The sequence below is a fragment of the Oncorhynchus tshawytscha genome, linkage group LG04, assembly GCF_018296145.1.
Source record: "Oncorhynchus tshawytscha isolate Ot180627B linkage group LG04, Otsh_v2.0, whole genome shotgun sequence".
NCBI lineage: Eukaryota > Metazoa > Chordata > Actinopteri > Salmoniformes > Salmonidae > Oncorhynchus > Oncorhynchus tshawytscha.
In genome coordinates this window covers 63,255,502-63,279,384 of record NC_056432.1, presented here as the reverse complement: position 1 = coordinate 63,279,384, position 23,883 = coordinate 63,255,502, and the positions used below count along the sequence as shown (strand labels likewise).

General features: G+C 42.4%; 1 pseudogene; it reads right to left on the bottom strand.

Moving 5' to 3' along the window:
• Positions 1 to 2,289: 2,289 nt before the first annotated feature.
• LOC112249572 lies at positions 2,290 to 4,168 on the bottom strand (annotated as a pseudogene).
• Between the last annotated feature and the right edge of the window lie 19,715 nt (positions 4,169 to 23,883).

Here is a 23,883-nt window from a genome sequence, read left to right as displayed (position 1 = left end):
TAAAATAAATAAATACTTTACCTTCTGTCGGCCTGAGATCCCTCTCTCGAGGTGTCACCAAAGCTTATGCTTTTTTATTTCACCTTTATTTAACCAGGTAGGCCAGTTGAGAACAAGTTCTCATTTACAATTGTAACCTGGCCAAGATAAAGCAAAGCAGTGCAACAAAAACAAGAACAGAGTTACACATAAACAAACAATAACACAAAAGAAAAGAAAGATGTTTCTATTTTTGTACAGTGTGTGCAAATGTAGAAGAGTAGGGAGGTAGGCAATAAATGAGGTGAAAAAAATTACAATTTAGCATTAACACTGGAGTGATATATGTGCAGATGATGATGTGCACGTAGAGATACTGGGGTGCAAAAGAGCAAGAGGGTAAGTAAATATATGGGGATGAGGTAGTCATGTGTGCTATTTACAGATTGGCTGTGTACAGGTACAGTGATTGGTAAGCTGCTCAGACAGCTGATGCTTAAAGTTAGATAGGGAGATATGAGACTCCAGCTTCAGAGATTTTTGCAATTCATTGAATAGGACATTGCCAACAAACAAAAATGTGTTCAGAAAAAATAAATATATACTATGTAAAAAAAACAGCTCCTCCCTCAGCAGAGACCAATCATCTCAAACTAAAGTAGATACAATGTATCAGCCCACCACCTGACTGGATCTCCTGAGCCATGGCCCAGAAACCTGTCTGAAACCATGGGGTGTCTGACTTGGCCTCAAATTTGGAATAAATACAGTGTGGGAAATAAGTGATATTCAGTGAAGCCTCTTGCAGAGTTTAATTCCCATGTAGGCAGCTTCTCAAATCTGCCTCTCCTTTTCCATGCCACACAAAATGACTAATTAACACAAAGGCATTATGCTTTATTTCTCAATCACAAACATTTTGGGGGATTTTCATTTATTTATAAACAATATAAAATTATTTTATGTACACGACAAAGTCACTCAACTATTCACAAAATACAAATTAAACATATCATTAGTCAAAGACCAAGTACGTATTTCCACATTTGAAAGCACCAATAGAGTTTAGCAAGTTTCATAATAAATATGGACTATATTTTCAGATTTTGGCCAAACAGCATACATTCTATGTCATAAATCTCAAGAGATCACAACCAACAGGTTTCAGTCTCAACATTTACCATAATAACAAGTCTAAAGGAAGTTGGAAATTGAATAAGAGAGCTGCCCAGTATCATACAATGTAGTGCGGACAGAAGCACAGTGATGGCTTTGCATAGTCTTAACCACGTTCTTTTAAAAAAGGGACCATGAATTGGGAGGTGACCCTGGTGATATGAGAAGCTAAGTCAAAGGGAGGGAAAGGGTAACACCGACAGACATGAGTGTGGTGGTGACCTTTATACACTGGAGCCATTTAATTACCTTTCTCAGGAGATGAAATTCAATGACTTAAAGGTTTACCTTGCAAGGCTACTACGTATACACCGGGCCTTTGATATACAAGATATGTGTACAGAGTAGATAGCCTGAAGACCATCAAAGCACTTGTAAACATTTCCTTCTGAAGTTCACCTAACACATTTTATTGTTTGATGGCTAAATATCAATTTAAATCAATCAAATGTAATTATTTTGACATTTAAGTGCAATATATTGACGGGCTGTAGACAACATGCAGATCAAATTTTAGCACCATGTAAAATACCGATAATGCAAATACAAACAAGGTGGCGGGAGACATGGCTGGACGAGGGCTACATTCTGATGGATTTACCAACTCAAACATAACTAAACTCAACATGTGGTGCATGATATTCTGACAACATGGTGTGACAGTAAAATGGAGAAAAAAAAATACATCTATAAAAAAAAAAGAAACATTCCAGCATGGACCAAATACTGTCAATTGGGGATTCAAAAAATGTCAAAGAATTGTATGAGTTCAACAAAAAATAAGATTCAAAATAACTTGAAATGCATAGTGATGGTGAGGAAGATAGATGTTTCAAAGCCCTGTCAAACACCAAACTATGGCCTGACAGCACTCTCATGTCTCCTTGCCACACTTTGTTTTTAAATATATAATCTGATACCACGATCTCAATACAAGCAGCTCTCCTAAATGTCCTTCAGGTGTTTGGCGTTGAAACTTACCAGATGTATCATTGAATAATGTTAGTGAGTACCATGTCTATGAGAAGCCTAATCCCTCAGAAGGGGGCGTCACTGGACAGGGTGAGGTGATCAGGGTGTTGGTTGACGACACACTGGAGCAGCGCTCTTGGAGGGTGTTGTTATTGTCCCAGACTACCGGCTGTGAAGCCCAGGGCCTTGGCCAAATCTGGGCACACTGAGACACAGCCGCTGGAAGAGCAGGCAGAACTTTCTACGGAAACTGCGGTTAATCCAGAAGTAGAAGATGCAGTTGGGGAAAACGTTGGCGGTTGGCAGCCACACCACCACAAACTCAATCCACTCCGTAACTATAATGCCCGAGATGGCTGGTGGAAGAGAGAACGGAGAAAAATACATAAAAAGGGACAGCATAGGCTATGAAATAAAACCGACTATGCACAAGCATAGTCAGTCGAAGTCTACGCCCCTTCTTCAGTGATTGTCAACAGTACTACTTGTAGCAGGAACTCTACAATCAAGTGTTTGTTGTCATTCAACGCGAGACGATTAGTTGTCATGCACATTTTTTCACTTAAGAAATACGGCACCAAACATAGTTATATGTGAAATTGCACGAATAAGATCTCCTAGCCGAGTTAGGGTTAGCAAACAGAACCTAGGATGCGGGGCCTTTCGGCAAACACATTTACAAAGAACCAAACGTCCATTGTCTATCACGAACGTTGAATAAAATGTGAACTTACTCTGTCGATTGTCCGTAGTGTTAGTTCTTCAGTGAGTCGAAATTTGAGAAACTATCCACAGACAAATATTATTACAGACTTAAAACTATGGGACAATCAAGATGTGTTTGCTCCTGTCCTGACCCAAGTCACGTGCACAAGAATATGCACGTCGATGCATGCATACTAACCAAAGTCTTGCAGGTGTTTACATGGTTTTCCGCATGTGCCAGGTGATATATATTTCAGCAGCAATACCAGCGGTCTAAAAAGTCAGGTAAATAACACTTTCCTGTGTATAATTTGTCTCGGAAGTTCACCCACTGAATGACCAACTATACTGACAACCAGTATGGTTAACTGTAATTGTATTCAAGATTCTTGCTTGTAAGGAAACGTTTCCCGTTTACACTGCTTAGTTTCAGGCTGTATACCAGAAGCTGCCGGTATCAGTCTGATTCAGCAGCCTACCCCAGTCACCTTACACCCAGCACATTGGCATTTCAACTTTACAGCCTTGTAGCCAACATTTGTTACGGGCATTTTGCTGATCTCGTTTAGAAGGGTGGTGAGTAACTTTGGGAAAAACATGCAACCTGTCTTAATTTTAGATGTTCCATCAACAAGTTGTAAACCAACTGGTTATTTCTATAGGCCTACTCACCATTATAGATAATTGCCGCCATGCACGGCGTCCAACCTGTCTAGTACTCAGTACTCAGTCATCACAGGGACAAGCACCCTGGATGCTACGGGTCTGTTGCGCTCACAACACCTGGGGTCGTCACATCTTTACTCGCTGTCTCATTGCAGCAAGTCATGATGATTGACCAAGGAAAGAAGATGAGGCATGTTAATGTACGATGGATTGCAAACCAGTGACGCTGTAGTAAAGTGGACCTCAATTATCCCGTTTGGAAAAGATATGGGCACAAGTACAAATGGAGGAAAACACCATGCAAAGGCGATCAGAAGCAGCGTTCTTCTCCTTGTCATCAGTGATGAGTATTTTAGCAGGTAAAACACTGCAATATATCTTTCTAGACTTATAGATCATTGCGTTGAAGAAAGCCACAATGTGACAGAGGGAGTCTGGGCCTTCACAGTAGTCTTTCGCAAGAATGACGCACAGATTCAAGGGCGTGATGATCAGTCCAAACGCCGAATCAGCACCGGTGAGGGAAAGTAAAAAGTAGCGAGAGTTCCTTGACCAGCCGGACACCAATGAAGAAATCACCATAACAATTGCAATATTCCCCCAACGTGATCATCGCTGGTAAAACTGATATTATGCCAATGTTGATGGTCCGGTTCGGTTCTAGAAGCATTTGCGTATCTGTGCTGGTTAGATTGGTGTCATCGGACAAATTGAGTGTTGCAAACAATGTCCTCAACGCTGGCATTAGTTTGTCACTTCCTCTGTAACCCCCCCCCAATTTCATTTTTTTATTTCAGGTGAATTTACATGATAAAGTCGATTTACCAAGCTGTGGTAAACACAACAACAAATACCACTACCACACGTGTGGCACGGTAGGTGGTAGTCACGTGCCCCAATCAAATAATGCCAGGTAAATATATCAACCAAGAGGCACATTATTCTTCCTTGGCCATAAATAAATAGACACATTTTCATCACATTTTGGAGTTGGTGTCCATTGTTTTGTTGTATAATGTAGTCAACATTGTATTGATACACTCATTTATTCTGTTGTGGCCTAGTTGTATGAGCAATGGCTCCATCGCCGCTCAATTCTTCTACAGGTGGAATCAGGTGAGGTGTAACAGTATAGCTTCCGTCCCTCTCTTCGCCCCTACCTGGGCTCAGACCCTCTGCACATATTCGACAACAGCCACCCTTGAAGCATCGTTACCCATCGCGCCACAAAAGCCACGGCCCTCGCAGAGCAAGGGGAACAACTACTTCAAGGTCTCAGAGCGAGTGACGTCACCGATTGAAACGCTATTAGCGAGCACCATCGCTAACTAGCTAGCCATTTCACATCGGTTACATAAGCACATGCAGAGATGAGCTACATGGGGGACTGGATTGGGGAGGAAGAGAGAGAGGACATGAACCTAAATAGTTGAAATATGAGCCCATCTCCTCCTCCAATCCCTGCGCTGGACTCCGCACAGATGGATTCGTCATTAGGACAGTGACAAGTGCATATATCAAGGCGTATTCCAGGCCATCTTCCTTCCACAGAGGGACATGTTCATGGCTAGCTGACACTACTACCCTACCTTCTGGGGAAGCAGCCCTCTGATGGTCCCCCATAGCAGCTGGACCTCACTAATCAAACATTGATACTGTACAGATAGCTCACTTTCTCTCAGTGGCTCAGGCAGAAATGTTATTTTTTCAATCCAAGGGCCTTTATGAGAAATATCAGTCGGAGATCAATAATATTTAGATTTGTCACCAAATACAAGGTTATTTCATTTGATTTGACAGAATATACTTCACATTGTATGAAAAAGATGTAACAAGTTTTGTTGTAATCCATTTCTTTGTTATTACCAGAAGGGTTATTTGTAGGCTTTCCTTAGCTCTTCTAAATGTGACAAGTTGATAGAGTAAATGTATCTTTCCACTGAAACATTGAGCCCAGACAAATAATATTCCATTATTTTCTAATGTCTGCTAAATGAATCATGCTGTTGAGGTGAATAAGCATGAATCATCAAGAACAAATGAAGACACAAGCTGCCGTGAGATTTTAAAAGCAATGCAAATCATATTGGCCATTGAAAAGCACCATCATGATCTCATGCTACATAAATGTTTTATGCAAATTAAAGGATGGAAAGGAAATGCATGTGTTGTGATGTAGATAGGCACCGCTATGCTTCAGAGACGGGGCATCGTACAAGTCTGAAGCTAAAAGTACGGGGCCAATTTGCTCCTTTCTGTAATCACTCAATTCATCAATTTTCTATTTTGAGCCACAGGAGAGTGGGGCTGATGCACATCTCGGTTTGACATTGGTTACCTGAAGCTTGGTGATAAGTGTCCTCGTTCTTTTTTAGATTGTCTGTGCTGATTTATGACTGTTTTCTCTCTGTTAGAGAGGCTGCTCTGTGCTTGTGGGTTTTACATTGCAACAACTAAACTTCTACCCCAGTGAAGGTGAATATCTCATAAACCAGGGTTCAAGTCAGGTAGGAGATCATTAGCCTACTGTACGTTGAGTCAGTAATACATGGGGCAGGATAATGATGCTTTAGGTTTTTGTGACACATTCAATCAGAATTCAAGCACCCTTTCATAATATAATCAAAAATGACACAGGAAACATAATTAGTCTAATTAGTCAGAATATGATCTCAAATGTGATTTTTTTTTAATAGTGCAGAGACAATATGATTGGATGCTTTGATAAATCTGACTTTAATGTACATTGTGATAGTGTGATCCAGGCAGAGGTAATGTGTTGCACGGCAGCAATCATCCCATATTGGACAACTAAACCTCTGAATTACCTCATGTGCCTCCTCAGAACAGCAGGACTAACAGCATTAGAATCTTCAGGAAGTTCACAGAAAAGAGGGTGCAGAAGGTCAAATGGTTCTGGCATCGAAGCAAAACAACCAGGGTTATCTTCTTAAACCCCTCTGTAAATTTTCCCTAATCTTTTATGTGTTATAGTTTGGTTCATTTTCTATCTCTTTTCAATAATATTTTGAATTCCCATTAAGAAATAGGGATTTGACAAATAGAATGTCCCATTGTTTTATGGGAGTCTTTATATGTACAGTTTAAATATGGATGGTGTAAATACTTTAAATGAGTAGCTGTTAGGGAAAGATAGAAGTGTGTGTGTCCGTGTACACATGTAGGTATCTGTGTGTGTGTATGTGTGTGTACACATGTAGGTTTCTGTTTTGTGGATGTCTATCTGCACCTGCAAGATAGGGAAAGATGTGTTATGTTTTTTGTGTGAGTGGGTGGGCTTCGATTGTTTTGCGTGGGCTGCATCAATGTCAAGTGGTAAATGGTACAATGTGCAGCATGATAGCAGTAACATAACCACAACAGAAATGAGTAATTCGCAACTGCTCTCAGCTCACTTGTACTTGAGCAATATGCTTTCAATGTATGTTCGATTTGAGGAATTTCCCCCAACCACACAGTATAATGTATGATTTGGCTAGGTAGTGACAATGGAGGAATCATGCGTGAAGTTTCCTTTACTTTATGATGCAGATAAGCTTGCTAAAATAATAGATTAATAATTGGACTAAGTGCATAAATATGAGTTTACAGGCACTCTAAAGCTATCATGTGATTTCAACAGGGCATAGTTTCTTTAAAATTAGACACAAAAAAACAAGGCCGTTCGTAGGAGAGGATTCATTAAGATATAAGAACCATTTTTTTCTCATGTAAATTAGATGCCGTATATTGTTATTTACATGTACAATATTCAAATATGTACCCTTTATAAAGAAGAAGAAGAAAGAATTCCCAATATTTGTACTGATATTGACAATTTTACATTTGTTTTTGTTCAAATTTAAACCAAATGTCTATGACGTGCCTAAATGCTTATTTAATTTCAATCACATTAGTTGACAATGGAAGCTATCAATTATCAATAAAAAACTGGACAACTGGACAATGTCTGTGCCCAGTGAGAATGTATCCAGAGGAATAACGTGTCCCTTCTCTTATGTGAATATTGGCTCTTATCAGTCCAAACCCCAAATCAAGGCCCAAGGACACTGATATTCACCCAGAGAAATTCACTACCTTACTCATTTTTCTTTACTTGGACATTGTCATCAGAGCAGTTAAATCTTATGCAGATGATTCTGGTTGTCTTTCAAGATACGATCCAAATCGGGAAAAGGTTTCTCACTGACACTGACGGGAAGTGGTCTATGCAACACTCCATTATTTGAAGATTTACCCTTTTACCTTGTCATAATGATTCATTGGAACATTAAAGGACAACATAGTGAGCCATGTGCACAATCCCCACAGCAATCTGACATCTCACCAAGATTTAAAATGATCAAGGCACAAGTGAGTCCATTAGTAAGCGCAGGCAGCGTTTTACTTTACCAAGGCAACAATTAGGGCATAAAGTCAGTCATTTAATAGATGTCCGGTTATCTGAGACCATCCAGAGTCTATCATTGTGAAATCCACAGCTCAGAATCATGCATTGTAGCCTGGTAGGGTTTGAGTGTTAGAGCCCTATAGATTTTCTTGTTGTTGATTTATTGATTTCACCTATATTTAACCAGGTAGGCCAGTTGAAAACAAGTTCTCATTTACAACTGCGACCTGGTTAAGATAAAGCAAAGCAGTGTGACAAAAACAACAACACAGAGTTACACATGGGATAAACAAACATACAGTCAATAACACAATATAAAAATCTGTATACAGTGTGTGCAAATGAAGTAAGGAGGTAAGACAATAAATAGGCCATAGTGGCGAAGTAATTACAATTTAGCAATTAACACTGGAGTGATAGATGTGCAGATGAGGATGTGCAAGTAGAAAGACTGGTGTGCGAAAGAGCAGAAAACAAAAACAAATATGGGGATGAAGTAGGTAGTTGGTTTGTTGGGCTATTTACAGATGGGCTGTGTACAGCTGCAGAGATCGGTAAGCTGCTCTGACAGCTGACGCTTAAAGTTAGAGAGGGAGTTATGTCTCCAACTTCAGGGATTTTTGCAATTCGTTCCAGTCATTGGCAGCAAAGAACTGGAAGGAAAGATGGCAAAGTAGGTGTTGGCTTTGGGGATGACCAGTGAAATATACCTGCTGGAGCGTGTGCTATGGGCAGGTGTTGCTATGGTGACCAGTGAGCTGAGATAAGGCGGAGCTTTATCTAGCAAAGACTTACAGATGACCTAGAGCCAGTGGGTTTGGTGATGAATATGTAGCGAGGACCAGCCAAGGAGAGCATACAGGTCGCAGTGGTGGGTAGTATATGGGGCTTTGGTGACAAAACAGATGGCACTGTGATAGACTGCATCCAATTTGCTGAGTAGAGTGTTGGAGGCTATTTTGTTAATGACATCGCCGAAGTCAAGGATCAGTAGGATAGTCAGTTTTATGAGAGAATGTTTGGCAGCATGAGTGAAGGAGACTTTGTTGCAAAATAGGAAGCAAATTCTAGATTTAATTTTGGATTGGAGATGCTTAATGTGAGTCTGGAAGGAGAGTTTATAGTCTAGCCAGACACCTAGGTATTTATAGTTGTCCACATATTCTAAGTCAGAACCGTCCAGAGTAGTGATGTTAGTCGGGCGGGCGGTTGCGGGCAGCAATCAGTTGAAGAGCATGCACTTAGTTTTACTAGCATTTAAGAGCAGTTGGAGGCCACGGAAGGAGTATTGTATGGCATTGAAGCTTGTTTGGAGGTTTGTTAACACAGTGTCCAAAGAAGGGCCAGATGTATACAGAATGGTGTCGTCTGCATAGAGGTGGATCAAATAATCACCCGCAGCAAGAGTGACATCATTGATATATACAGAGAAAATAGTCGGTCCGAGAATTGAACCCTGTGGCACCCCAATAGAGACTGCCAGAGGTCTGGACAACAGGCCCTCTGATTTGGCACACTGAACTCTATCTGAGAAGTAGTTAATGAACCAGGCGAGGCAGTCATTAGAGAAATCAAGGCTGTTGAGTCTGCCGATAAGAATATAGTGATTGACAGAGTCGAAAGCCTTTATCAGGTCGATGTAGACGGCTGCACAGTACTGTCTTTTATCGATGGTGGTTATGATATCGTTTAGGACCTTGAGCGTGGCTGAGGTGCACCCGTGACCAGCTCGGAAACCGGATTGCATAGTGGAGAAAGTACGGTGGGATTCTAAATGATTGGTGATCTGTTTGTTAACTTGGCTTTCGAAGACTTTAGAAAGGCAGGGCAGGATGGATATAGGCCTGTAACAGTTCGGGTCTAGAGTGTTTCCCCCTTTTGAAGAGGGGGATGACCACAGCCACTTTCCAATCTTTAGGATTCTCAGACGATACGAAAGAGAGGTTGAACAGACTAGTAATAGGAGTTGCAACAATGGTGCCGGATAATTTTAGAAAGACAGGATCCAGATTGTCTAGCCCAGCTGATTTGTTGGGATCCAGATTTTGCAGCTCTTTCAGAACATAAGCTGTCTGGATTTGGGTGAAGGATAAGCGGGGGTGGCTTGGGCCAGTTGCTGCAGGGGGTGCAGTGCTGTTGGCCTGGGTTGGGGTAGCCAGGTGGAAAGCATGGCCAGCCGTAGAGAAATGCTTATTGAAATTCTCTTTATTGTGGATTTATTGATGGTGACAGTGTTTCCTATCCTCAGTGCGGTGGGCAGCTGGGAGGAGGTGATCTTATTCTCCATGGACTTCACAGTGTCCCAAAACCTTTTGGAATTAGTGCTGCAGAATGCAAATTTCTGTTTGAAAAAGCTAGACTTTGCTTTCCTAACTGACTGGTTCCTGACTTAACTGAAAAGTTGAATATCGCTGGGACTATTCGATGCTAGTGCAGTATGCCACAGGATGTTTTTGTGCTGGGCAAGGGCAGTCAAGTCTGTTGTTAGTTCTACATTTTTGAAAGGGGCATGTTTATTTAAGATGGTGAGGAAAGCACTTTTTAAAGAACCACCGGGCATCCACTACTGACGGGATGAGGTCAATATCCTTCCAGGATACTCCGGCCAGGTTGATTAGAAAGGCCTGCTCGCAGAAGTGTTTTAGGGAGTGTTTGACAGTGATGAGGGGTGATTGTTTGACTGCGGACCCATAACGGACGCAGGCAGTGATCGCTGAGATCCTGGTTAAAAACAGCAGAGGTGTATTTAGAGGGCAAGTTGGTCAGGATGATATCTATGAGGGTGCCCATGTTTACGGATTTAGGGTTGTACCTGGTAGGTTCCTTGATAATTTGGGTGAGATTGAGGGCATCTAGCTTAGATTGTAGAATGGCTGGGGTGTTAAGCATATCCCAGTTTAGGTCACCTAACAGTACGAACTCTGATGATAGATCAATTCACATACAGTGGGGCAAAAAAGTATTTAGTCAGCCACCAATTGTGCAAGTTCTCCCACTTAAAAAGATGAGAGAGGCCTGTAATTTTCATCATAGGTACACTTCAACTATGACAGACAAAATGAGAAAAAAAATCCAGAAAATCACATTGTAGGATTTTTAATGAATTTATTTGCAAATTATGGTGGAAAATAAGTATTTAGTCAATAACAAAAGTTTATCTCAATACTTTGTTATATACCCCTTTGTTGGCAATGACAGAGGTCAAACGTTTTCTGTAAGTCTTCACAAGGTTTTCACACACTGTTGCTGGTATTTTGGTCCATTCCTCCATGCAGATCTCCTCTAGAGCAGTGATGTTTTGGGGCTGTTGCTAGGCAACACGGACTTTCAACTCCCTCCAAAGATTTTCTATGGGGTTGAGATCTGGAGACTGGCTAGGCCACTCCAGGACCTTGAAATGCTTCTTACGAAGCCACTCCTTCGTTGCCCGGGCGGTTTGTTTGGGATCATTGTCATGCTGAAAGACCCAGCCACGTTTCATCTTCAATGCCCTTGCTGATGGAATTAGGTTTTCACTCAAAATCTCACAATACATGGCCCCATTCATTCTTTCCTTTACACGGATCAGTCGTCCTGGTCCCTTTGCAGAAAAACAGCCCCAAAGCATGATGTTTCCACCCCCATGCTTCACAGTAGGTATGGTGTTCTTTGGATGCAACTCAGCATTCTTTGTCCTCCAATCACGACGAGTTGAGTTTTTACCAAAAAGTTCTATTTTGGTTTCATCTGACCATATGACATTCTCCCAGTCTTCTTCTGGATCATCCAAATGCTCTCTAGCAAACTTCAGACAGGCCTGGACATGTACTGGCTTAAGCAGGGGGACACGTCTGGCACTGCAGGATTTGAGTCCCTGGCGGCGTAGTGTGTTACTGATGGTAGGCTTTGTTACTTTGGTCCCAGATCTCTGCAGGTCATTCACTAGGTCCCCCCGTGTGGTTCTGGGATTTTTGCTGACCGTTCTTGTGATCATTTTGACTCCACGGGGTGAGATCTTGCATGGAGCCCCAGATCAAGGGAGATTATCAGTGGTCTTGTATGTCTTCCATTTCCTAATAGTTGCTCCCACAGTTGATTTCTTCAAACCAATCTGCTTACCTATTGCAGATTCAGTCTTCCCAGCCTGGTGCAGGTCTACAATTTTGTTTCTGGTGTCCTTTGGCAGCTCTTTGGTCTTGGCCATAGTGGAGTTTGAAGTGTGACTGTTTGAGGTTGTGGACAGATGTCTTTTATACTGATAACAAGTTCAAACGGGTGCCATTAATACAGGTAACGAGTGGAGGACAGAGGAGCCTCTTAAAGAAGAAGTTACAGGTCTGTGAGAGCCAGACATCTTGCTTGTTTGTAGGTGACCAAATACTTATTTTCCACCATAATTTGCAAATAAATTCATTAAAAATCCTACAATGTGATTTTCTGGATTTTTTTCTTCTCATTGTGTCTGTCATAGTTGAAGTGTACCTATGATGAAAATTACAGTGGGAGAACTTGCACAATTGGTGGCTGACTAAATACTTTTTTGCCCCACTGTATGGTGTCCAGGGCACAGCTGGGAGCTGAGGGGGGTCTATAACAAGCGGCAACAGTGAGAGACTTGTTTCTGGAGAGATGGATTTTTAAAAGTAGAAGCTCGAACTGTTTGGGCATATACCTGGATAGTATGACAGAACTCTGCAGGCTATCTCTGCAGTAGATTGCAACTCCGCCCCCTTAGCAGTTCTATCTTGACGGAAAATGTTGTAGTTGGGGATGTAAATTTCAGAATTTTTGGTGGCCTTCCTAAACCAGGATTCAGACACGGCTAGGACATCAGGGTTGGCGGAGTGTGCTAAAGCAGTGGAGGTAAACCTAGGCATTGAGTGACGATGAGAGAGGTTGCATCTCTGGAGGCGCCAGATAAGCTAGGTGAGGTCTCCGCATATGTGGGTGGTGGGACAAAGGAGCTATCTAAGGCATGTTGAGTGGGACTAGGGGCTCTGCAGTAAAACAAAACAATGAGAGCTACCCTAAACAACAGTATACAAGGCAGATTGACATTAGAGAGAGGCATAAAGCAATCACAGGTGTTGATTGGGAGAGCTAAGACAACATCGGGTAAACAGCTAAGACAACAACAACGGGTAAATGGCGATGAATGGGCAGAGAGGGTCAGTTAGCTACACACAGGGCCTGAGTTCGAGGCTGGGGCCGACTGATAAACAAAATGAAGTACCGTGTTAATGAACAGTCCAGCAGGTATCAGCTGTGTAGCCGAATGATCATAAGGTTCAATGAGCAGCAATAGATGAAACAGGGAGCCTTTCGGTAGTCATTACTACGCTAGGCGAGTGGGAGACATGGCGTTCAGAAAGCTAGCGGGCCGGGGATAGCAGATGGGTCTTCACCGACATCCATGACGCAGAGGCCGGTTGAGAGCACATCGGCCGAATTACGTCAGCACACTTGTCGTGATGGATTGGCGGGGCTCTGTGTCGACAAAGGGTCCAGGCCAATTGGCAAGAGAGGTATTGTAGTTGGTGTACTTCGTTGGCTAGCTGGGGGATGAGCCTAGCTCGAGGCTAGCTTGAGGCTAACTGGTGCTTGCTTCTGGACAAGGGCGTTAGCCACAATAGCCACCTGGTATCAGCTTGCTGGCTGAGATGATCTGGTGTAATGGTCCAGAGCTTGCTGCAGGAATCTGGTGATGTAGTGGAACAAAGCAGTCCGATATGCTCAGGGCTGATATCGCGCTATGTAGACTGGCAGGTATTATTCGGCTAAAGCGGCTGGTGTCTGAGCTAAAGGTAAAGACCGCTAGCAGTGGCTAACAATTATTAAATAGCTAGTAGCTAATTAGCTGGCTAGCTTCTGATGGCTAGCTTCTGATGGAGGTTCCAGTTATAAGGTCTAAAAAATAGCAGATCCGTACCACATTGGGTGAGGCGGGTTGCAGGAAGGTATGTTTAATTAGAAAATGGAAAAAAGAGATGAAATATATACAAAAAAACAACAAAAAAACTGAATATTTACACTGGACAAAACAATACTGTTAGAGCCCTATAGGTATTGGAATATACATAGACAAGGACCTTCTTTGTTGCAACATTTTGACCAAATAATAATGCTTTATCTCAATCTCTTCATTCAAAGACTCAATCATGGGGCGGCAGGGTAGCCTAGTGGTTAGAGCCTTGGACTTGTAACCAACTGACTTGCCTAGTTAATTAAAGGTTAAAAAAAATCATGGACACCCTTACTGACAGTTGTGGTTGCTTTGTGTGATGTGTTGTTGTCTCTATCTTTTTGTGCTGTTGTCTGTGTCCAATAATGTTTGTACCCTGTTTTATTCTGATACCATGTTGTGCTGCTACAATGTTGTTGTCATGTTGTGTTGCTACCATGCTGTGTTGTCATGTGTTGTTGTCTTCGGTCTCTCTTTATGTAGTGTTGTGCTGTCTCTGTTGTCGTGATGTGTGTTTTGTTCTATATTTTTATTTAATACATTTTTTATTTTAATCCCAGCCCCTATCCCCGCAGGAGGCCTTTTGCCTTTTGGTAGGCCGTCATTGTAAATATGAATTTGTTCTTTACTGACTTGACAAGTTAAATAAAGGTTAAATATATATATATGTTTTAAATACAGGTAAAAAGTATTTTTCAATGATCTGTGTGGTGGGCATGAATGATGACCATGAACTGTTTTTCCTCCTGGGTAAGCCTGCTGCACTGGTTCATATATTGACAGAGTTATGCAATACTTATGTGTTTCTGCCTCCCACCCTCACACAGGAATTCCAATCCTGAGGCTAGAGCATTTGAGCATTACATAATCACTCCTCCCCTCTCACTCAAAAAGAGCTCTGCTATGGCATAAGCTATTGACATTCATTAAATGTCTTCCCTCTTCTGCTGTTTTTCTGTGCACAGCATTAATTTTTAACCCCTAACCTTTCCTCTCTGCTCTTAGGAGTGTTAGAGGCTGGTTGCTAGATGCAGGGAAGCTGTGCACTGCATAATGTTTAGGCTGCTTTGTTTTCTGCTCTCCCCACAGACTGAGCTCTCGGTGTGGGGAGGAAACGGAGGGGAGAGGGCCCGGGCAGGTTTCCAGTACACTGCCTTCCACAGTTAGCCTACAAAGCAGGAAGATGCGGTGGTGGATACAGTCCGCATCTCCAGTCTATTGGCACCTCGCCTTCGGGAGCATGATCTCTCTTTGCTATGAATAAATAAATTAAGCATAAAGAATGAATTAATAAATGAAAGTGTGGCAATGGTAATCAGCCTCTTGGAGAGCCTGCAGGTTCCCTTCATTAAAGTTTCATAACCAATCATTAAAATGCAGGCAAGGAGGTAGAGAACCAGCCTATATCTTTACCAGATCAACCCCCTTTTCACGAGGGAACTAAGTTTTGTATAAATGTATTCATTCATCATGAAATGTGAAGATGATGTGGCTCAGAAATGTTCGGCAGTTGGAACTGCTCAATGAACTTCACCTCTAACTTACTGTACTGTAGGGCTAAGCCTGGCTAAGCAATCAAAACAGCACATCCCTCTGGTGGCCTAGCTTACTGAGCAGCTCCCAACAGTTGTTTGTTGATTGGCCTTTCAGACACTTGTTATTTCTATCAGAGAGCAGACCTTTCCACCAGTGGTGATGACAGGGACAGAGCCTCTTGCTTTTCTTTAACAGATGGAGGTGCCTGCTCCGCCATATCCCCTTTGACATGGTGTGGAGGAAATCTATCATGGAGTTTTCAAGGGTAGGTCATCCAACCCGAGACCTCATACTGTAACTTTTTTTCCTGTGTAATTTGCAATGCATGTCTTCTCCCCGAGGGCTACTAATTCATTAGCAGTATGCATGACTGAAGGAGCATGGAGGTGCCTTACAGAGTCTACTTAACCCTGTTTTCCTCTGGAGACGGGAGCCATGAAGACATCCAGCACACCACACAGACAGTATAATAACTTTAAGTTGTTTCAAGTCTAGGCAAAAAAAGCCTCTCCTTAGTGAAACACTGCTGTAAACTATAGGATCAAAGAGAGGACTGTGGCCGGGGATATAATATATACCATTAGAGTGATACAACCCCAAGCTTAGCAATTGATGCTATAGCATCGATTGGACTCAAATACATGCAAAACAATTCCAAAAGGGTGTTCAAGCCTTGAATGTTTTATAGTGTAATGCAATTTTAAAGCCTGTCATAGTTATGACTCCACACAATTATCACGTCATACAGAAAAGGAAATGATAAAAACGTCATGTTCCTTTTTAAAGCATAGCTAGTAATCACTCAAAAAGTAGTATTTCTCCTATAAAGGATGATCAAAACTGAGAGCTGGAAATATTTATTTAAGGGCCACTGGGCTGTTTCTTGTTTCCTTCTCTGTGGTATTTGTCTTGTCCTCTCAAATGGGACTGCTAAATTACGCTAAATTACAATGAGGACATAGATTCAGGGAGAGGTGCTTGCAACTGCATACATTGTTGAAGCTGCAATTTGTATTTCCAGACAGTATGGGAAAGAAACAGATACTGAGTTAATGATACATAAAACACAAGAAATGCAGCTACATTAGGTGAAAAAACTGGCAACATCATCAAAATGCAATATAAGAGACATATGAGTCTGTTAAAAGACACTAGACAGAGGAAGATTGGAAAAAAGTGTTATGGACAGACAAATCTAAGTTTGAGGTGTTCGGGTCACAAAGAAGAACATTCATGAGATGCAGAAAAAATTGAAAGATGCTGGAGGAGTGCTTGACTGTCACACCCTGACCATAATTTGCTTTGTATGTTTCTATGTTTTGTTTGGTCAGGGTGTGATCTGAGTGGGCATTCTATGTTACATGTCTAGTTTGTCTATTTCTATGTTTGGCCTGATATGGTTCTCAATCAGAGGCAGGTGTTAGTCATTGTCTCTGATTGGGAACCATATTTAGGCAGCCTGTTTGGTGTTGGGTTTTGTGGGTGATTGTTCCTGTCTCTGTGTTTGCACTAGATAGGGCTGTTTTGGGTTTTCACGGTTCTTGTTTTGTTAGTTTGTTCATGTGTAGTTGCTTTATTAAAGAACCAGGAATAGTAACCACGCTGCGTATTGGTCCGCCTCTCCATCAACTCAAGAAAACCGTTACAGAATCACCCACCACAACAGGACCAAGCGGCGTGGTGAAAAGCAGCAACAGCAGGAGAGGCAGCGATGTCTGGACTATACGACTTGGGAAGAGATAGACAGACAGGTGGGCGGTCGACCCAGGGAGAGTGCCGGAGCCCGCCTGGGATTTGCTGGAGCAGTGCGAAGAGGGGTATAGGAGAATGGAGTTGGAGAGACAAGCACGGCGGCGCGGTAGGAAGCCCGAGAGTCAGCCCCCAAAATGTATTGGGGGGGGCACACAGGAAGTGTGGCGAAGCTAGGTAGGAGACCTGCGCCATATTCCTGTGCTTACTGGGGGGCTGGAGAGACCGGGCAGGCACCGTGTTATGCTGTGAAGCACACGGTGTCCCCAGTGCGGGTGCATAGCCCGGTGCGGTACATACCAGCTCCGCGTATTGGCCGGGCTAGAGTGGACATCAAGCCAATTGCCATGAAGCTGGCTCTACGCAGCTGAACTCCAGTGCGTCTCCTTGGGCCGGCTTACATGGCACCAGCCTTGCACATGGTGTCCCCGGTTCGCCTGCATAGCCCAGTGCGGGCTATACCACCTCGCCGCACTGGTAGGGCGACCGGGAGCATTCAACCAGGTAAGGTTGGGCAGGCTCGGTGCTCAAGAGCTCCAGTGTGCCTGCACGGTCCGGTCTATCCGGTACCACCACCACGTACCAGCCCTCCGGTGGCAGCCCCCCGCACCAGGCTGTCTCTCGTCTCATCCCTACAGCTGCTCCCGCCTGTCCCGGCGCTGCCGGAGTCTCCCGCCTGTCCCGGCGCTGCCGGAGTCTCCCGCCTGTCCCGGCGCTGCCGGAGTCTCCCGCCTGTCCCGGCGCTGCCGGAGTCTGAGGCGCCAGAGCCCCTCTGTCCCGAGCTGCCCCTCTGTCCAGTGAGGCCACGGAAGCGGACAAGGTGGTGGACTAAGACTATGGTGAAGTGGGGGCCACGTCCAGCACCAGAACCGCCACCGCGAACAGATGCCCACCCAGACCCTCCCCAATAGGTTCAGGTTTTGTGGCCGGAGTCCGCACCTTGGGGGTACTGTCACACCCTGACCATAGTTTGCTTTGTATGTTTCTATGTATTGTTTGGTCAGGGTGTGATCTGAGTGGGCATTCTATGTTACATGTCTAGTTTGTCTATTTCTATGTTTGGCCTGATATGGTTCTCAATCAGAGGCAGGTGTTAGTCATTGTCTCTGATTGGGAACCATATTTAGGTAGCCTGTTTGGTGTTGGGTTTTGTGGGTGATTGTTCCTGTCTCTGTGTTTGCACCAGATAGTGCTGTTTTGGGTTTTCACGTTTCTTGTTTTGTTAGTTTGTTCATGTGTAGTTGCTTTATTAAAGAACCATGAATAGTAACCACGCTACATTTTGGTCCTCCTCTCCTTCACCGCAAGAAAACCGTTACATTGACGCCATCTGTCAAGCATGGTGGAGGCAATGTGATGGTCTTGGGGTGCTTTGGTGGTGGTAAAGTGGGAGATTTGTACAGGGTAAAAGGGATCTTGAAGAAGGAAAGTTATCACTCCATTTTGCAACGCCATGCTATACCCCGTGGACGGCTCTTAATTGGAGACAATTTCCTCCTACAACAGGACAATGACCCAAAGCACAGCTCCAAACTATGCAATAACTATTTACGGAAGCGCAGTCTGCTGGTATTCTGTCTATAATGGAGTGCCCAATACAGTCACCAGATCTCAACCCTATTGAGCTGTTGTGGGAGCAGCTTGACCGTATGATACATAAGAAGTGCCCATCAAGCCAATCCAACTTGTGGGAGATGCTTCAGGAATGTCTGCAAGGCTGTAATTGCTGCAAATGGAGGATTCTTTGACTAAAGCAACGTTTGAAGGACACAATTATTATTTCAATTAAAAATCATTATTTCTAACCTCGTCAACATCTTGACTATATTTCCTATTCATTTTGCAACTAATTTCATGTATGTTTTCATGGAAAACAAGGACATTATTAAGTGACTCTAATCTTTTGAACGGTAGTGTATATCCCAGCCCTTTCCTTCAGTTTAACTGGACAGCCGTTTGCCTTTCCCTGTTACCACCTTGACACATTCGATAAACACCATGATTCCATCTCAGCAAAGATAAAGCTGAGATGAGGACAGACCTACTCCAATCAACACAGAAAGCCACGAAATCATCTGTGTTCACTGATAGCAACCAATTTAGTTGTGTCTGCATTGCTATTGTGATTCTATTGAAATGGTTTGAAAGTAAATGTTTCAAGTTAATTAAGAAAATGTTAAGTGAAGTTTACGTGGGTGTGTCAGTTCTGAAAGCAGATCCTTAAACCCTTGTGCTGATGCTAATTTGCTTTACTCATGGTCAGCAGTGTCAATTAAACCTACATTTCCCAAAGTAGATTAATGGGAGCATTTGAACAGGGAACAATTAGGTGAGGAAAATGAATTTAAATATGTGTTAGTCATTACCATTAATAAGGAATGAGGGTTAAACTCCCAAATGGTAATATTGGACATATGGCATCTCTCATTGGACCACACAGTATGGTATGGGCCAGGGGAAATCTGCAAATGTGCAGCTCCTCAAATCCATGCCCCTCAAATTCTTATTGGTATGGGTCCTATTTTGTGGCTTTGATAAGATAGCGGTCCTAGCTACGAAATATACAGTACCTGCCAGATTCATAATACCTGATCTCCCCATCATAACATGGCCTCTGATATCAATAACCCCACGAATCAATTACTGTAGATTCTTCTTTATCAGGGGACTACTTCAGATAAGAAAACGGACATCATGCCTTAAACACCTTTTATCGATTTGCAAACAGTCAGATTTATTCAAATCATGAGCTCAGTCAAACTGGAACTTAACTGGATAACGTTTGAATAACATATCACTACATCAGAACATAGCTCTAGGTGCATGTAAGATTAAGTGTGACATTTGTTCTCAGCAAAAACTCTGAATTCATCATCCACCTCAATTCCCTTATCACATGATTGATTTTCAGTGACTGTTGTATAATAATATTGTATCTGACATTTGTTGAGGCAAATGTTTGAGACTTTGAAATGTTATTTTTATGATGGATTCTTAAATGAATGTATTCCCGTTTTGAATACACACACACACACACACACACACACACACACACACACACACACACACACACACACACGTGTCCGTTGATGGCTGATTGAACATTACAGAGTCCCCTGTCAGCTCTGGGCTTGGAGTTGAAAGTGAGGCACAGTTACAGTGTGGTTTATCCCATGTTCTGAGGAAAGATCAAAAACAGAATCACTATAATGCGCAACGCCACAACTTTTAATCTCCGGGCTCGGGAATGCTGCCAAGGGCGATAATGAGGTACTATTAAGCGCCTCTACCTGCAGAGAATTACTGTGTCCTCACTGCTTACAGGAAGTTAGCTTTTCAACAACCACTGATGAAATCTCTTTGCAAATCAACAGGTTAAAATGCAACTAAATAAACTCAATACTAATCATCTCCCAACTGAACTCACAGAACCAAACAGTAGTAAACAACTTGAGCATCTGATATTTTATTTACCTGATGTCATCCCCTGATGTTTTCAGAACTAACTGCGGCAGTGTCAGGCCATTTAAAATGCAGCCTCTTGAATATTTATTCCGGTATATATAGTCCTTTTATGGAAGTCATTATATTTTCAGTGATGGGATAATGACAGAGCTCATTTGCACCTCATTAATGTAATTTTATTGGGAAATGTTGAAACAGCCTCCCTCACCAATTTTGTCTGTGGAGAGCAAAAATTATTGGAAAATAATGAAGGTCTCTGCGGCAAACAGAAGGGATTTCAGGACAAGATAGAGGAAACCAAATTGTTGGATGTCATCATGCTTTGAATGTAGAAAAGGAGCTCTGTCTGCTTGGTGATCGAAATAGATAAAGACAAAAGTAAAACTTTCCTCACTGTCTACTCTACAGACTTTGCTAACTATATTTTATGAATAACTGCTGGTGAATTACAATAACTCCCATTGCCGTTGTTAAAACCATACGCTGCATAAAAAAGGTACCCAAATAACTAGACCCACTTTACACTGAGTTGTACTGGTACCATGTTACCAAGAAACTGCATTTACTCACTAATATGAAACAGAGTTCGGCCTCTGTACTTCCATTGAAAATCACTTACTGTTTCAAATCTGCAATTAGAAAGTTTATCAGAGTCATTACATTCTGGTTGTCAAAGTACTAACTGAACTGCACAAAGGCCACTGGAGGTCAAGTGTAAACTCAATAGCATTGAAAAGGATTCCATCAATAGTTCTTGTCAATATGACACCTCCATTAACAAGTGACGATTTCTCAGCAGATAACTTTGATTCCTTGAATAAACCCAGCTATATTGTCAAATCTGTTCATCTTCAGAAGGGCACATTTAAGCACAATGAGTCCAGATACGGCATAGACAGTCAGACAAAAGGAGACGTCAGTAGAGTGATGTATGACGGATATCATCGGGCTCACCAAGGTTTTAACTGTGGCTCGGTTGCTAGGAGAAGAGATTAGTGTCACCCGTCTCCAGAGTTTCATTTCGAGAATATGACGTTGGAGGTCAGAGAAACAGAGCCGTTATGTACTCATATTTGACCTTCATCTGTCACTGTGTCCTGCTCTACATGTTATTCATGCCATCGAACAGATGGGCTATGTTTATATGACCACTGTAATACATGGCCATTACTGTTCATCATGGTGTTTTTCAGTAGCCAGGCAAAGCCATCCAATGTTTTTTTTCCATCAGCAGGCAGGTTTTTGGGTAATGGCAGGCTGCGCTTATTTTTGGATGGAGCTGACAGACAGAAGTTGCGTTAATGCGTATGTGTGTGCCTACGTGCGTGTGTGTGTGTGTGTGTGTAATAGAGTTGTCCTTTTTTCTTCTTTTAATGCCTTTTAAATGGAAAGTAATCCAAAAGTAATGAAAAGTAATCCAATTACATTACTGAGTTTAGGTAATCCAAAAGTTACCTTACTGATTACAATTTTGGATAGGTAACTAGTAATTGTAACAGACTACATTTAAAGTTAAACATTTTTTTTTGTATTGTCAGGATAGGTGCAGTGAAATGTGTTGTTTTACAGGGTCACCCATAGTAGTACAGTGCCCCAGGAGCAAATTAGGGTTAAGTACCTTAATCAAGGGCACATCAACAGATCTTTCACTTTGTTGGCTTGGGTATTCAAACCAGCAATCTTTCGGTTACAGGCTAGAGATTACCGCTAGGCTAGGCTACCTGCCACCCAAAAACCTGCTCAACCATAGTAACCTACCTAACCAAGCATTTAGTGTGATATATGACTAAATATAATTTTGTGGAAATTAGAAATGGTGTCTTAATTGTAATCAATGTCACTTTTATATCAGATTTCAGAAATGTTGAATATGTTGTAAGGAATTGTCTGTGTGGTTAGAATTTGATTCACGAGCCAACAGCCATCAACCAAGAGGCTCTTGTTAATCATTGCATGTAGCAGTAGCACAAAGTGCAGCCAATCAGGACATAATCAAAGCATGGTAATCATTTAATATTTTGTTTTATCCTTGTGAGACAATAGCACTACTTCTTTAATGACTAAGTGAGAGCACACTGTTATTCTGGAGACCATTCAGCACTCCAAATATCTGCTGCCATCCAAACATCCATAACCCCCCCATCTCTCTCTCTTTCTCTCTCTCTCTTTCTCTCACCTCCAGTTCTTGCCTGAAGCCGGCGCTACGTCTCCATCTCCCCTTGTTCTGGCTTTGCTGCTGTTGATCTAAGTGGGTGCCAGTGCTTCCAGGATTTTGTTTTTATATTGCGCTTCCAACACCTCTGCAGGTTCCAGTGCTGTACTAACATTTAGTTATACACCAGTGAGAGAGAACTGTTGACTGAGAGGTGGAGTCCCATTGTCCAAAATGACATAATGCAGCATGTAGAATCACTGAGAAGGATAACACAGAGACTCAAAATAGATCCAGTGGACCAGCTCCTTATGCCGGCTGACATGAATGAATCTGTCTCATATCTTTCTTAAAGACAGTGGGAATCGCTGTGAACATCTCCTGAAACATGACACTGTGTAGTAATATAGCTTAATCTAGTAATATAAATTAATCGCAAATTCCTTGTAATTGTTTTTAATGATTTTCTTGACTTTTTGACTCCTGTTAGTTGTCGATCTGTTCAAGAATAGTCATATGGTATGGTGCAGAAACAATGGAGGGGTTTATTTTATTCCCTGCCCTTTCTCTCCCAGGTTCCTAGGCTTCTTTCTGGTTAGGCCTACTTCCCAGGTCCACTTATTTCCTGGAGGCTTTCCTGTGACACTGAACTTTGGACGCCGGATACAATCGCTGTCCACTCTCCAGTGGTGCTGAACTTCAGACGCCGGATACAATCGCTGTCCACTCTCCAGTGGTGCTGAACTTCAGACGCCGGATACAATTGCGGTCTACTTTCTCGTGATGCTGATGTTCAGTGGCGCTGAAACTCTGACATTCTGATTCCATCATTGTCTATATCAGTGGTGCTGAATAATCGCTGTTAGCTTCTTTGTTTACTTTAGCATCTGACCTTTCTCTCTTGTGACCCTATCAGAATGGTTGTAACTTTAAAGCGGATCTCTTTGATTCGAAGAGGAACTCCCTGCCTGTCAGTGTGATAGGAGGAGAGGTGATAGAAGACTGAGCAGAGTGATAGAGAGTAGAGACCAAATTGTTATCCTGTCAGACTGACAACACTCAGGGGATCCTGGGTAACAATGAAGCTGACAAGACTAGCACAGCGGAAGACTGAGTGGAGTTCAGTGTGGA